This window comes from Procambarus clarkii, chromosome 16 (assembly GCF_040958095.1).
Source record: "Procambarus clarkii isolate CNS0578487 chromosome 16, FALCON_Pclarkii_2.0, whole genome shotgun sequence".
In the NCBI taxonomy this organism is placed as follows: domain Eukaryota; kingdom Metazoa; phylum Arthropoda; class Malacostraca; order Decapoda; family Cambaridae; genus Procambarus; species Procambarus clarkii.
The window spans coordinates 262,780-275,713 of record NC_091165.1 but is presented as its reverse complement, the minus strand read 5'-3'; the positions used below and the strand labels follow the sequence as shown (position 1 = coordinate 275,713).

At 40.4% G+C, this 12,934-nt stretch overlaps 1 long non-coding RNA gene across 1 annotated transcript in view; it reads right to left on the bottom strand.

Annotated features, from left to right (window-relative positions):
- The window catches only part of LOC138365397 (uncharacterized), an 8,804-nt gene extending 3,096 nt beyond the window's left edge, over window positions 1–5,708 (bottom strand). The window contains exons 1-3 of the long non-coding RNA XR_011228785.1: window positions 5,667–5,708; window positions 4,509–4,586; window positions 1,355–1,461 (exon numbers count right to left, since the gene is read on the bottom strand). This is a non-coding gene — a long non-coding RNA (uncharacterized lncRNA). The remainder of the gene's footprint in view (window positions 1–1,354; window positions 1,462–4,508; window positions 4,587–5,666) is intronic.
- Window positions 5,709–12,934: the final 7,226 nt, after the last annotated feature.

The window sequence follows — 12,934 nt, the reverse complement described above, 5'->3', positions numbered from 1 at the left end:
ATAATTTTGCAAAAATAATGGCATTTACTATTTTTAAAAGATTATTAGCAAATTTACAGAAATGGTGCATTCGGAAGACAAAACCGTGGTAGACATGGTTGGAACAAGTTAGGTGAGAGGGTGGTGGAGGCCAAAACCATAATCATAATCATCTGTATCAAACCTTATTACAGGTAAAACCAGTAGGCAGTCTACTGTATTTTATCAAACCGTTATTAGTATAATAGATCTCGTAATAATTTTGCAAAAATAATGGCATTTACTATTTTTAAAAGATTATTAGCAAATTTACAGAAATGGTGCATTCGGAAGACAAAACCGTGGTAGACATGGTTGGAACAAGTTAGGTGAGAGGGTGGTGGAGGCCAAAACCATAATCATAATCATCTGTATCAAACCTTATTACAGGTAAAACCAGTAGGCAGTCTACTGTATTTTATCAAACCGTTATTAGTATAATAGATCTCGTAATAATTTTGCAAAAATAATGGCATTTACTATTTTTAAAAGATTATTAGCAAATTTACAGAAATGGTGCATTCGGAAGACAAAACCGTGGTAGACATGGTTGGAACAAGTTAGGTGAGAGGGTGGTGGAGGCCAAAACCATAATCATAATCATCTGTATCAAACCTTATTACAGGTAAAACCAGTAGGCAGTCTACTGTATTTTATCAAACCGTTATTAGTATAATAGATCTCGTAATAATTTTGCAAAAATAATGGCATTTACTATTTTTAAAAGATTATTAGCAAATTTACAGAAATGGTGCATTCGGAAGACAAAACCGTGGTAGACATGGTTGGAACAAGTTAGGTGAGAGGGTGGTGGAGGCCAAAACCATAATCATAATCATCTGTATCAAACCTTATTACAGGTAAAACCAGTAGGCAGTCTTCTGTATTTTATCAAACCGTTATTAGTATAATAGATCTCGTAATAATTTTGCAAAAATAATGGCATTTACTATTTTTAAAAGATTATTAGCAAATTTACAGAAATGGTGCATTCGGAAGACAAAACCAATTTTTCACTTTTGACAATTGAGCACCTGCTACATCCAGATTCTAGGGAGGAAAGGAAGGACGATCTTACTGGATCCCATAGCCTCTCCGAGGCACAAACCAGGCTTTTACATAACCCGCCCCCCTGCACCCGAGCTTTTTAAAATAGTAAATGCCATTATTTTTGCAAAATTATTACGAGATCTATTATACTAATAACGGTAAATAAATAATAAATAGTAAATAAATCAAAATCAGTTACATTATTTTATCTTATTCATAGCATAAATGTTCTCGAAGATTACTAAAAAGAAATTGAATTAGACTACAGCAAATTGGCAAACTTTACCTTGTATCTGTTTCCACCGAGTTTGTTTGGGGCGTTCTTCAACATATCAGCAATACTTGTCTCAACATCTCTTTCAGTTGCATTAGTGTGGGTGTTGATACAGGCTTCTGGAAATTTATAAGAATTAATTAATATATATAATTATAATTCACTTTGCTATTCCCCATTCCACAGTCCTCTCGTCCTTCCCACTTCCCTGTCCCCACATCATCCCCACTATTCCCACTTCCCTGTCCCATCGTCCTCCTTACCATTTTCCCCTCCCCTGTCCTTCTTCCTCCCCCACCATCTCCCATTCACCTGTCCCTTTGTCCTCCCCAGCATTCCCCTGTCCCCACCATCCCCAACTCCCCAGTCCCCTCGTCCTCCCCACCATTACCCTCTCCTCTGTCCCCTCGTCTTCCCCACCATACCCCCCTCTCGTCCTCCCCACCATTCCAAACTACCTCATCCGATGCATTCTATAATGGTCTGATGCTTCCATCAGAAAATTGGGAACATCAAATGATCTGATATTCCCATCACTGAAAAATAAGAACAGCTAAAAAAATGAAATGAAAAAAATAAAAAAATAAACTATACTCATGAAATGAACAGTATGGTAAACAACACAGCTCAATTTCAATGCAATGTCACACAAAATTATTAAATCGAAATGAAAATAAATTGAAATCTATGAAAATTCAAATTATCAATACAATCGGAAATATTGAAATAATATCGCAACATAATATAGTGTGGGTTGCTCTTACGTGCAACAGACGGTGCTGTTTTTCAAAAAAGGCATGGTTTTACCTGTCACAAGTGTGGCATCTATACTTATACTCACGAAATGAACGGTATGGTAAACAACATAGCTCAATTGCAATGCAATGTCACAATAACATTTAATAACAATAATAACAATAACATTTAAATATACTTTAAGATATAATCTAGAAGAAAATAAGAACATTGAAACGGTTCATGAACTCGATTTCAATAAAGGACACTATGGGGAACTTTGAAAAACAGTTAATGAGTATAATTAGACAGACTTGTTGCTAGGCAGAGGAGTAAATAATGAGATATATGGCAAATTTTGCAAAATATACGGCACACAAACATTCATACCCAAACAAAGCAAAATGCTAGGTAAGAACAAAGCAGTTGGCCCGTAGGGGAAAGGAGATACCCACAAGACTGGAATACAAGTCATTAACAAGCACACAAGTACTACACTACACAACAACCGCACTACTACCAGAACTGGACGAATCACTACCAAAACAACACATTGCACATCACCACCAAAACAACACAACACAACACAAGCATTGGCAAAGAATTATAGACCAGTTGCACTAACATCCCACATAATAAAATTATTTGAGAGTGATCAGGAGTCAGATTACTAGTTTTATAGAGACCAATGACCTCCACAATCCAGGCCAACAAGGATTTAGAGCAGTTTCTATGATCGAGCCACTGAGATCTATAAAGAATTCTGATCAAGAAAGAGATCTAGGGGTGGTTTTAGATAGAAAACTATAACCTGAGGATCATATTAAGAACATTCTGCGAGGGGCCTATGCTACACTTTTTAACTTTAGAATTGCTTTTAAATACATAGGTCAAAAAGTTTTAAAAGTTTTAAAAGTTTTTTAAACCTCTCGTGTATCATGAGTGTGTTAAAGCATCAGATGGTGCATTCAGATGATGAATATTACCTAGTTCCTTCATCTGGGAAGAATGAACACATATTGGTGCATTCGGATGATAAAAACTAACTACTGTAGTTTAATTGATCAACAGACTGTATATCATATGCAGACTGTATGTGGATCTGCGGGCCACTCCAAACAACAGCCTGGTGGACCAAGCTCCACCAGGGCTAAAGCACAAAGTGATATAGATGTGATAGAGAAACTAGGTCAAATGGAGGAGTAGGTCTGTATATTAAACAGCACCTGACGTGCACAGAGCTACTAAACTCAATGTGGTGGTAGAGTGGTGGGGGGGGGGGAAACATTGCAGAAAAAAACAAAAATACAATTTGGTCAACAAAACAGCATTGTTTAAAATAGAAGACATGGGTTGTCATTTTGGGGGTAAGGTAGGTTACATTGAGTTAATTAGTTAGTACTTAGTTTTTATCTTAAACTGGTTGGGAGAGGTACAGTGTTGCTGTGCTGGTGAAAGAACACCTAAAGGTAAATTAAATAATGATTGCGAATCCACAAGAAGTTGACATAATATCGCTAGAGATCTGCAATCAGGATGATAAACTTTCCTTAAAGAATTTGACAAACACTTGCTGATAGGACATGAAGTAAATGAAATGTATGTCAAGTTTTGTGAAATATATGATAAAAGCACAACAAAATTTGTACCAAAGGAGAGATGCAGAACTAGGAAAAGGGGTTTGTTCAACAGAAATTGCGAGAGGGCCTGAGACCCAAACACACACAAATGGAATCAATATATAGCAAGAGGCCAAACCCCCAAACATACAAGCGATGCAAAGATGCGAGAAACAGCAGCAGCATTAAGGAGAGGGACTTAAGGACCATAAATAAAGTGTGAAAATAAACTCGAGTAAATTTTTTTAACTACTCTCGACAGTGAAGAAAAACAAATATTCAGACGATTTGTGTTAGAATCATTAATCTTACACTTTCGGTCATATTCAACAACACAAATACATACACACACATTCCTGTTGCTGTAGCAAGTGAAGAATTACACACACAGATCACAATAACGTGATGCATCAAATGAACAAATCCACAAGGGCCGTGACGAGGATTCGAACCTGCGTCCGGGAGCATCCCAGACACTGCCTTAATCGACTGAGCTACAACAGGGTAAAAGGGTTGAAACCGAAGTTCTACTGAACTTACTGGATCCCATAGCCTCTCCGAGGCACAAACCAGGCTTTTACACAACCCCCCCCCCCCCTGCACCCGAGCTATGTCAACAGGCCGTTCTCCCTCTTCGCCCTTCCGAATGCACCATATCAGTAAATTTTTTAATAATCTTTTAAAAATAGTAAATGCCACTATTTTTGCAAAATTATTACGAGATCTATTATTCTATAGAATAATGCATATAAATGCATATATGCATATAAATACAAAACAAATACAAACCAAGTAAATGTAAATAATTTTACCTTGCACCTAGATCCACCAAGCCTGTATGGCGCGCGTTTCAGTACTTCGGAAATCTAGAACTATCTTGAATCTCTAATCTGCAATGAAACAATACATATTATTGCACTTACCAAAACATGGATGAATGTAGAAAATACAGAACTATTAGCTGAATATCAAATAAATGGATTTAATCTATTTCACACAGATAGATATATTACACCGTGTATATTAGGTAATACCTAACATACACGCCTCCACACACACTACATTTGAAATGTAGTCTCAAAAAGACTACATTTCAACAGCAAAGATTACTCCATAAAAAAATAATTAAATTATTGACCAACATGAGAGAGGGTTAGCCAACATGAGGGTTGTGTTGATTGCCTGAAAATATTTAAATTGTGTAATGTATTGAATGGCATTTTTCAAGTTACAACATTTTTTAAATTACTGAACTAGGTTCTAGGCTTTGCTAGGCTTAATTCAATTATTACAGATAAGCCTAACCTAGCCTAGAACCCAGTGGGTTTTCTTCCTATTGGGGAGTGTTGTACATGCCTCGCCTCCACATACACACTAGCACAGCCAGGCCTCGCCTCCACATACACACTAGCACAGCCAGGCCTCGCCTCCACATACACCAGCACTGCCAGGCCTCGCCTCCACATACACACTAGCACAGCCAGGCCTCGCCTCCACATACACACTAGCACAGCCAGGCCTCGCCTCCACATACACACTAGCACAGCCAGGCCTCGCCTCCACATACACCAGCACTGCCAGGCCTCGCCTCCACATACACACTAGCACAGCCAGGCCTCGCCTCCACATACACACTAGCACAGCCAGGCCTCGCCTCCACATACACCAGCACTGCCAGGCCTCGCCTCCACATACACCAGCACTGCCAGGCCTCGCCTCCACATACTCACCAGCACAGCCAGGCCTCGCCTCCACATACACCAGCACTGCCAGGCCTCGCCTCGCCTCCACATACACCAGCACTGCCAGGCCTCGCCTCCACATTTAAACCAACCAAGCCCACAAATACGTTAACATGGACCAGCATTACACCGTCTAACATACTCTGTCAGATGTAACAACTAAATTTGTGAATTCAAGACCAAATCTATTGTATAACACAGTGTTAGTACGAGAAAAACATTACTTACATTCGAAGCCGTGTTTTAAAATGGCGGCGGTCTTGTACTGACGCTCCAAACTGTGTGTTCGTTTGCGTATGATGAACGTGTGACAATTTACTACAACAATTATTTAATTATTCTTATTCTTTATTTTAATATTTTTAGGGTACATGAAATTTCAAACTTATTTGCACACAATAATATAATTGCATTGTCATAACCTTTATATATTACGGAAAATACGATGACATGAACGAAGTCAAAGTGAAGTTGAAGTCAAAGTCATTCGCCGAACGTATTAGTCATTTTTTTTCTCCCAAACGATAGGGGTAACAAATCCACAGAGAATATAAGAAATTGAAATTGAAATTGAAATTGAAATAAGTTTAGAGAGAATATAAGTGTACAGTAAAGTCAATTTTATTCAGGAAAGTACATACATAGTTGATTTACAAACATAATGTTGGATTTATAGATAGAGCTAGTGCATACAATACCTAAAGCCACTATAGTAGGCCTATAGCATTTCAGGCAACCGGGCAGTATATATGGACCCCTTACTCAAATCTCTGAATATGTTAGATATTAAGTCCCTGCACATACTCTCATGTGTATTTTATATATATAAAACGCTGCACTGTAATGTCAATCCTGACCTTAAAAGCTTCCTAGAAGGTTGTAACAGATCCCATGAGCACCACACCAGAAACAAATACCTATTTGATATTCCAAGAGTACGACTTAGTCAAACTAGAAATGCTTTACAAATCAAGAGACCTCGAATGTGGAATGACCTTCCCAATTATGTTAAAAACTGTACCTCTCCCAACCAGTTTAAGATAAATAAAGATAAATTTATAAGTTAAGAAAAATTCCACAAATCAACAACCCTGTTACTGACCCTGTATTTACCCAAGTCTTTCCTAAATCTAAACTTATCCAATTTATACCCATTGTTTCGTGTTCTATCTTGTGTTGACAATTTTAATACCCTATTAATATCCCCTTTGTTATATCTATTCAGGAAATTGTGGTTGATCTCGAACCCATTGATAATGTGACGACTTATACAGAATTTTGTAACTATATCATCAAGATTGTAACCAGCTTAGCTAAATGTAGTGTGGGGTTCAGTCCCTAAGCCCATATATGTGCCTCTCTAACCATTTAGGTTACAGGGCAAAAACATAAAAACAAAGGTAACTGCAGAAGGCCTATTGGCCCATACCAGGCAGCTCCTATCTATAACAGATAAACACTAAGTACTACCTAATTAACTCAATGTAACCTACCAACCTAACCCCCAAAATGTCAATCCATATCTTTTATTTTAAACAATGCTGTTTTGTTGACCAAATTGTATTTTTACTCTTTTTCTGTCATGTTTCTCCCACCCCTGTTTTTTCCCTTTTTTCTTATTTTTTCTCAACATAATTCATACTTTAATTATGCGGATCAGGACATCACCTGATCAAACACATCAAACATCGTTTGACCACCATCAAACACACACATTTCGTGTGTGTTTGACGCTCACTGATATGTACCAGCGTTGTTTTATATATGGTGCTATTCTATCTTACGCTTTGTTGCTCTTTTTTACCTACGGGCTCATAGAACATTCTATTGCGAAAACATTGGCACAAAAATGAATGACGTACATACAATAATAATGTCAGGACAGTGATATAATTATAAACTTTCAAAGCACTGTATCGCCCATGTGTCGTCTTGTCACCAATACTGGGTAACAGTTCCGCCACTTCCCACACTCTTGCGGGTGGGCAGCGACCATTATTCTACGTTTATATTCATATCACCGTGTTGGGAATTTCATTGCGAGTACATTGATACCAAAATTAACGCTGTAGGACAAGTGTGGAAGTGATAACAATCCCAAGAGTAAAAACATTTTGTTGCTCTTGGGCACTCACGGCGAGTCATCTACGTAGGTATTTATTGGGTGCTGGTATTCATATAACTTTTGGTGACCGTTTTTGCTGATTTTCTTCTAGAGAATGTTATTGCGAACACGTTGGTACCAAAATGAAATACATAGCTCGAGAACTAAGGTCAGGAGAGTAAAAAGAGTATACACATTTTTGTTTTGACGCTTAATTAAGGTTATTGTGAGTACTCATCGCCTGCCTAGAAACTGGAACTAGTAATTCCATCTATCATACATATCATACAAGAGGAGCCACACATCTATGGATCATCCAATAAAATCAGCAGACTTCTAGATGTTACTACTGCTCGGCTTAGACTCGGTTACAAGTATCTCTGGGAATTCTCATTATCTGCTGATGTAGACCTGACCAAATGTAAACTGTGTCAACAAAATTATTCGCACACCCTCCGTCACTATGTGATGGAGTGCGAAAAGATACATGAATTTAGAGACAATTCTATAACCAATGTTCCAGCGATGTGTCAATATTTCATTCAAAATGATCTGCTACCAGAAATTTTAGCCAAATATCCCCAGTTTGCTAACTGTAGATAACAACTAAGTGATTGTAACCTATCCACCGCTGCCCACTGGATGGGGGACGGTGTGCAGGACAAACATATAAATTTTGATACTAGCTCTCCACATATGTCAGTTGCTTAATTTAGAACCTGTACTTGAGGTCGATCTCGAACCCATTGTTGATGTGATGACTTATATTGAATTTTGTAACTAGCTCATCAAGATTGTAACTTGCTTAGCTAAATGAATTGTGGGGTTCAGTCCCTGAGCCCATTATGTGCCTCTGTAACCCTTTCCACAACCGCCCACAAGATGGGTATGGGGTGCATAATGGGGTGGGGTGTCTTGGCCAAACGTGCCACATCAAAACCACAAGTTGACATTGAATGTGAATTAACAATGAGACAAGTAAGATTTATACTAATACATTTATACTAACTCTGTTGAGCGTTGACCATTTATACATCAAATCTGTTGATGTGAGCACTTTAGTTTAGTCTGCCGTTTAAAGAAAAAAAGAGCATATCAATGGTATATCACAGAAAACGAATTTATCATAAACTCATGTATTTGTCTTATCATATTGAACTGCATTCATATTTTTATTATATAACAATATGAATATACAAATTTCTGTAAATCCCCTACCTTGTTGGAATCTGTGGAAATGAATGAGCAAATGTGCTGGCTGAAGGCGCTGAAGGAAACCACATTGGTTTCATTTTGGATACAAATGTCCATGGAAATTCAAAATGGAAACTAATTATATAGTTGAACCTGCAGAGACGAGTTTAAGAATCTGTGTTGAGAGTGATGGACACAGCCTTCACAATTATACTTCAGAGAATGTAAACATCTAAGAGTCATTAGAAATATGTGTAGAATAATAAACCCTACATTGTTTGAGTTAGGGAAAACACCATTTGTGATATATAGATACTATAGCTGTTCCTAAAGATTCACCCTTTTTTGCACCAGCAAGATAACATATAAGATTTTAAGAGTTGACGAATGTTAATATTCTTGTTTGATAAACTGTGAACTTGAGACATAGTTAATAAGAACATATTAACACAACAAAATGTTTTCAGAATCCTTAACACCACTTTCCAACAACTTATATAATTTATATAAATTATTTTAGAGAATAATACATAAATTATATATTTAAACATGATATAGTGTTTAGTGGAATGTCTAAGGAGTCAAATTGTGTTAAAAAGAGCAATTTTTAGAAAATTTGGAAAAATACTTTTTTCTGTTCAAATTATACCTAAATGGATTATAAAGGTTTCACTCAGCCAATATATATCATTCACAATTTATTAATGAATTTTACAAAAAAACACCATAAATTTTATATTTAAACATGTAAAAACTATTTGTTTTACATTTGGAAGAAAATAATTGTAGAAAAACAATTTATAATTAAACCTTTGTGTTTGGATTTTTTGAGTAAAAGTTTCTCAAAGGCTCTCCTGCACCATTCTCAATGCAAATCATTCCCACACCTATGGGAAGAGATAGGCGAACGTTGTGTAGATGATTTGTGTTTGCTGGGACTCTCCTCAGCCTCTGCATCCCTCTCTTGAGCCTCTGCATCATTCTCCTAGGCCTCTGCATCACTCTCTTGAGCCTCTGCATTACTTTCTTGAGCCTCTACATCCCTCTCTTATGCCTCTGCATCACTCTCTTAAGCCTCTGCATCACTCTCTTTAGCCTCTGCATCCCTCTATTAAGCCTCAGCTTCACTCTCTTCAGCCTCTGCATCCCTCTCTTGAGCCTCTACATCACTCTCTTGAACCTCTGCATCACCCTCTTAAGCCTCTGCATCCCTATTTTTAGCCTCCGCATCACTTTTGTAAGCCTCTGCATCCCTTTCTTGAGCCTCTGCCTTCCTCTCTGGAGCCTCTGCATACCTCTCATGAGCCTCTGCATCCCTCTCTTGAGCCTTTGCATCACTCTCTTAAGCCTCTGCATCACTCTCGTGAGCCTCTGCATCCCTCTCTTGAGCCCCAGCATCCCTCTCTTATGCCTCTGCATCACTCTCTTAAGCCTCTGCATCACTCTCGTGTGCCTCTGCATCCCTCTCTGAAGCCTCTGCATCACTCTCTTGAGACTCTTCATTACTCTTTTCAATCTCTGCATCCCTCTCTTGAGCCTCTCCATCATTCTCCTAAGATTCTTCATCACTCTCTTGAGCCTCTGCATTACTCTCTTGAGCCTTTGCATCAATCTCCTAGGCCACTGCATCACTCTCTTGAGCATATGCATCACTCTCTTGAGCTTCTGCATCACTCTCTTGAGCCTCTACATCCCTCTCTTGAGCCTCTACATCACTCTCTTAAGCCTCTGCATCACTCTCATAAGCCTAAGAATCACTCTCTTGAGCCTCTGCATCCCTCTCTTAAGCCTCTGCATCACTCTCTACAGCCTCTGCATCCTTATCTTGAACCTCTGCATCATTCTCCTAGGCCTCTGCATCACTCTCTTGAGCCTCTGCATCACTCTCTTGAGCCTCTACATCCCTCTCTAGAGCCTCTGCATCACTCTCATGAGCCTCGGGATCCCTCTCTTAAGCCTCTGCATCACTCTCTTGAGCCTCTGCATCACACTCTTAAGCCTCTGCATCCATCTCTTAAGCCTCTGAATCCCTCTCTTGAGCCTCTGCATCACTCTCTTGAGCCTCTGCATCACTCTCTTAAGCCTCTGCATCACTCTCTTAAGCTTCTGCATCACTCTCTTAAGCCCCTACATCCCTCTCTTGAGCCTCTGCATCACTCTCTTGAGCCTCTGCATAACTCTCTTGAGTCTCTGCATCACTCTCTTCAACTTCTGCATCCCTCTCTTGAGCCTCTGCATCCCTCTCCTGAGCCTCAGCGTCACTCACAAGAGCCTCTGCACCCCTCTCTTGTGCCTTTGATTCCCTCATTTGAGCCTCTGCATCCCTCTCTTAAGCCTCTGCATCACTCTCTTAAGCTTCTGCATCACTCTCTTGAGCCTCTACATCCCTCTCTTGAGCCTCTGCATCACTCTCTTGAGCGTCTGCATAACTCTCTTTAGTCTCTGCATCACTCGCTTCAACCACTGCATCCCTCTCTTGAGCCTCTGCATGAGTCTCTTGAACCTCTGCATCACCCTCTTATGCCTCTGCATCCCTATTTTTAGCCTCTGCATCACTTTTTTAAGCCTCTGCATCCCTTTCTTGAACCTCTGCCTCCCTCTCATGAGCCTCTGCATCCCTCTCATGAGCCTCTGCATCCCTCTCTTGAGAATTGCATCACTCTCTTAAGCCTCTACATCAACCTTTTGAGCCTCTGCATCCCTCGTTTCAGCCCCTGCATCAATCTCTTATGCCTCTGCATCACTCCCTTAAGCCTCTGCATCACTCTCTTGAATCTCTGCATCCCTCTCTTGAGCCTCTGCAACATTCTCCTAAGATTCTTCATCACTCTCTTGAGCCTCTGCATCACTCTCTTGAGCCCCTGCATCACTCTCTTGAGCCCTTGCATCAATCTCTTAAGCCTCTGCATCACTCTCTTGAGCCTATGCATCACTCTCTTGAGCCTCAACATCCCTCTCTTGAGCCTCTGCATCACCCTCTTGAGCCTCTGCATCCCTCTTGTGAGCCTTTGCATCACTCTCTTGAGCCTCTGCATCCCTCTCCTCACTCTCTTAAGCCTCTGCATCACTCTCGTAAGCCTCTGAATCACTCTCTTGAGCCACTGCATCCCTCTCTTGAGCCTCTGCATCACTCTCTTCAACCTCGTCATCCCTCTCTTGGGCCTCTTCAACACTCTCTTCAGCCTCTGCATCACTCTCTTGATCCTCTGCATCACTCTCTTGAACCTCTGCATCACTCTCGCAAGCCTCAGAATCACTCTCTGGAGCCTTAGCATCCCTCTCTTGAGCCTTTTGCATCACTCTCTTGAGCCTCTGCATCAATCTCTTGAGCCTCTCTATCACTCACTTTAGCCTCTGCATCACTCTCTTGAGTCTCTGCATCACTCTCTTAAGCCTCTGCATCCCGCCCTTGATCCTCTGCATCACTCTCTTCAGTCTCTGCATCACTCTCTTAAGCCTCTGCATCCCGCTCTTGATCCTCTGCATTACTCTCTTGAGCCTCTGCACAATTCTCTTGAGCCTCTACATCCCTCTCATAAGCCTCAACATCACTCTTGTAAGCCTCTGAATCACTTTCTTGAGCCTCTGTATCCCTCTCTTGAGCCTCTGCATCACTGTCAATAGCCTCTGCATCCTTCTCTTGTGCCTCTTCATCCCTCACTTTAGCCTCTGCATCCTTATCTTGAGCCTCTGCATCCCTCTCTTGAACTCCTGCATCCTTTTCATGAGATTTTGCATCCCTTACTTGAGCCTTTGCATCACTCTCTTAAGCCTCTGCATCCCTTTCTTGAGCTTCTGCGTCACTCACAAGAGCCTCTGCACCCCTCTCCTGTGCCTTTGCTTCCCTCATTTGAGCCTCTGCATCCCTCTCTTGAGCCCCTGCATACCTCTCTTGAGCCTCTGCATCACTCTCGTAAGCCTCTGCATCACTCTCTTGAGCCTCTACATAACTCTCTTGAGTCTCTGCATCACTCACTTGAGCCTCTGCATCCCTCTCTTGAGCCTTTGCAACACTCGCATCAGCCTCTGCATCCCTCTCTTGAGCCTCTGAATCCCTCTTTTGAGTCTCTGCATCACTCTCTCGAGCCTCTGCATCACTCTCTTCATCCGCTGCATCCCTCTCTTGAGCATCTGCATCACTCTCTTGGGCCTCTGCATCCCTCTCTTGAGCATCTGCATCACTCTCTTGGGCCTCTGC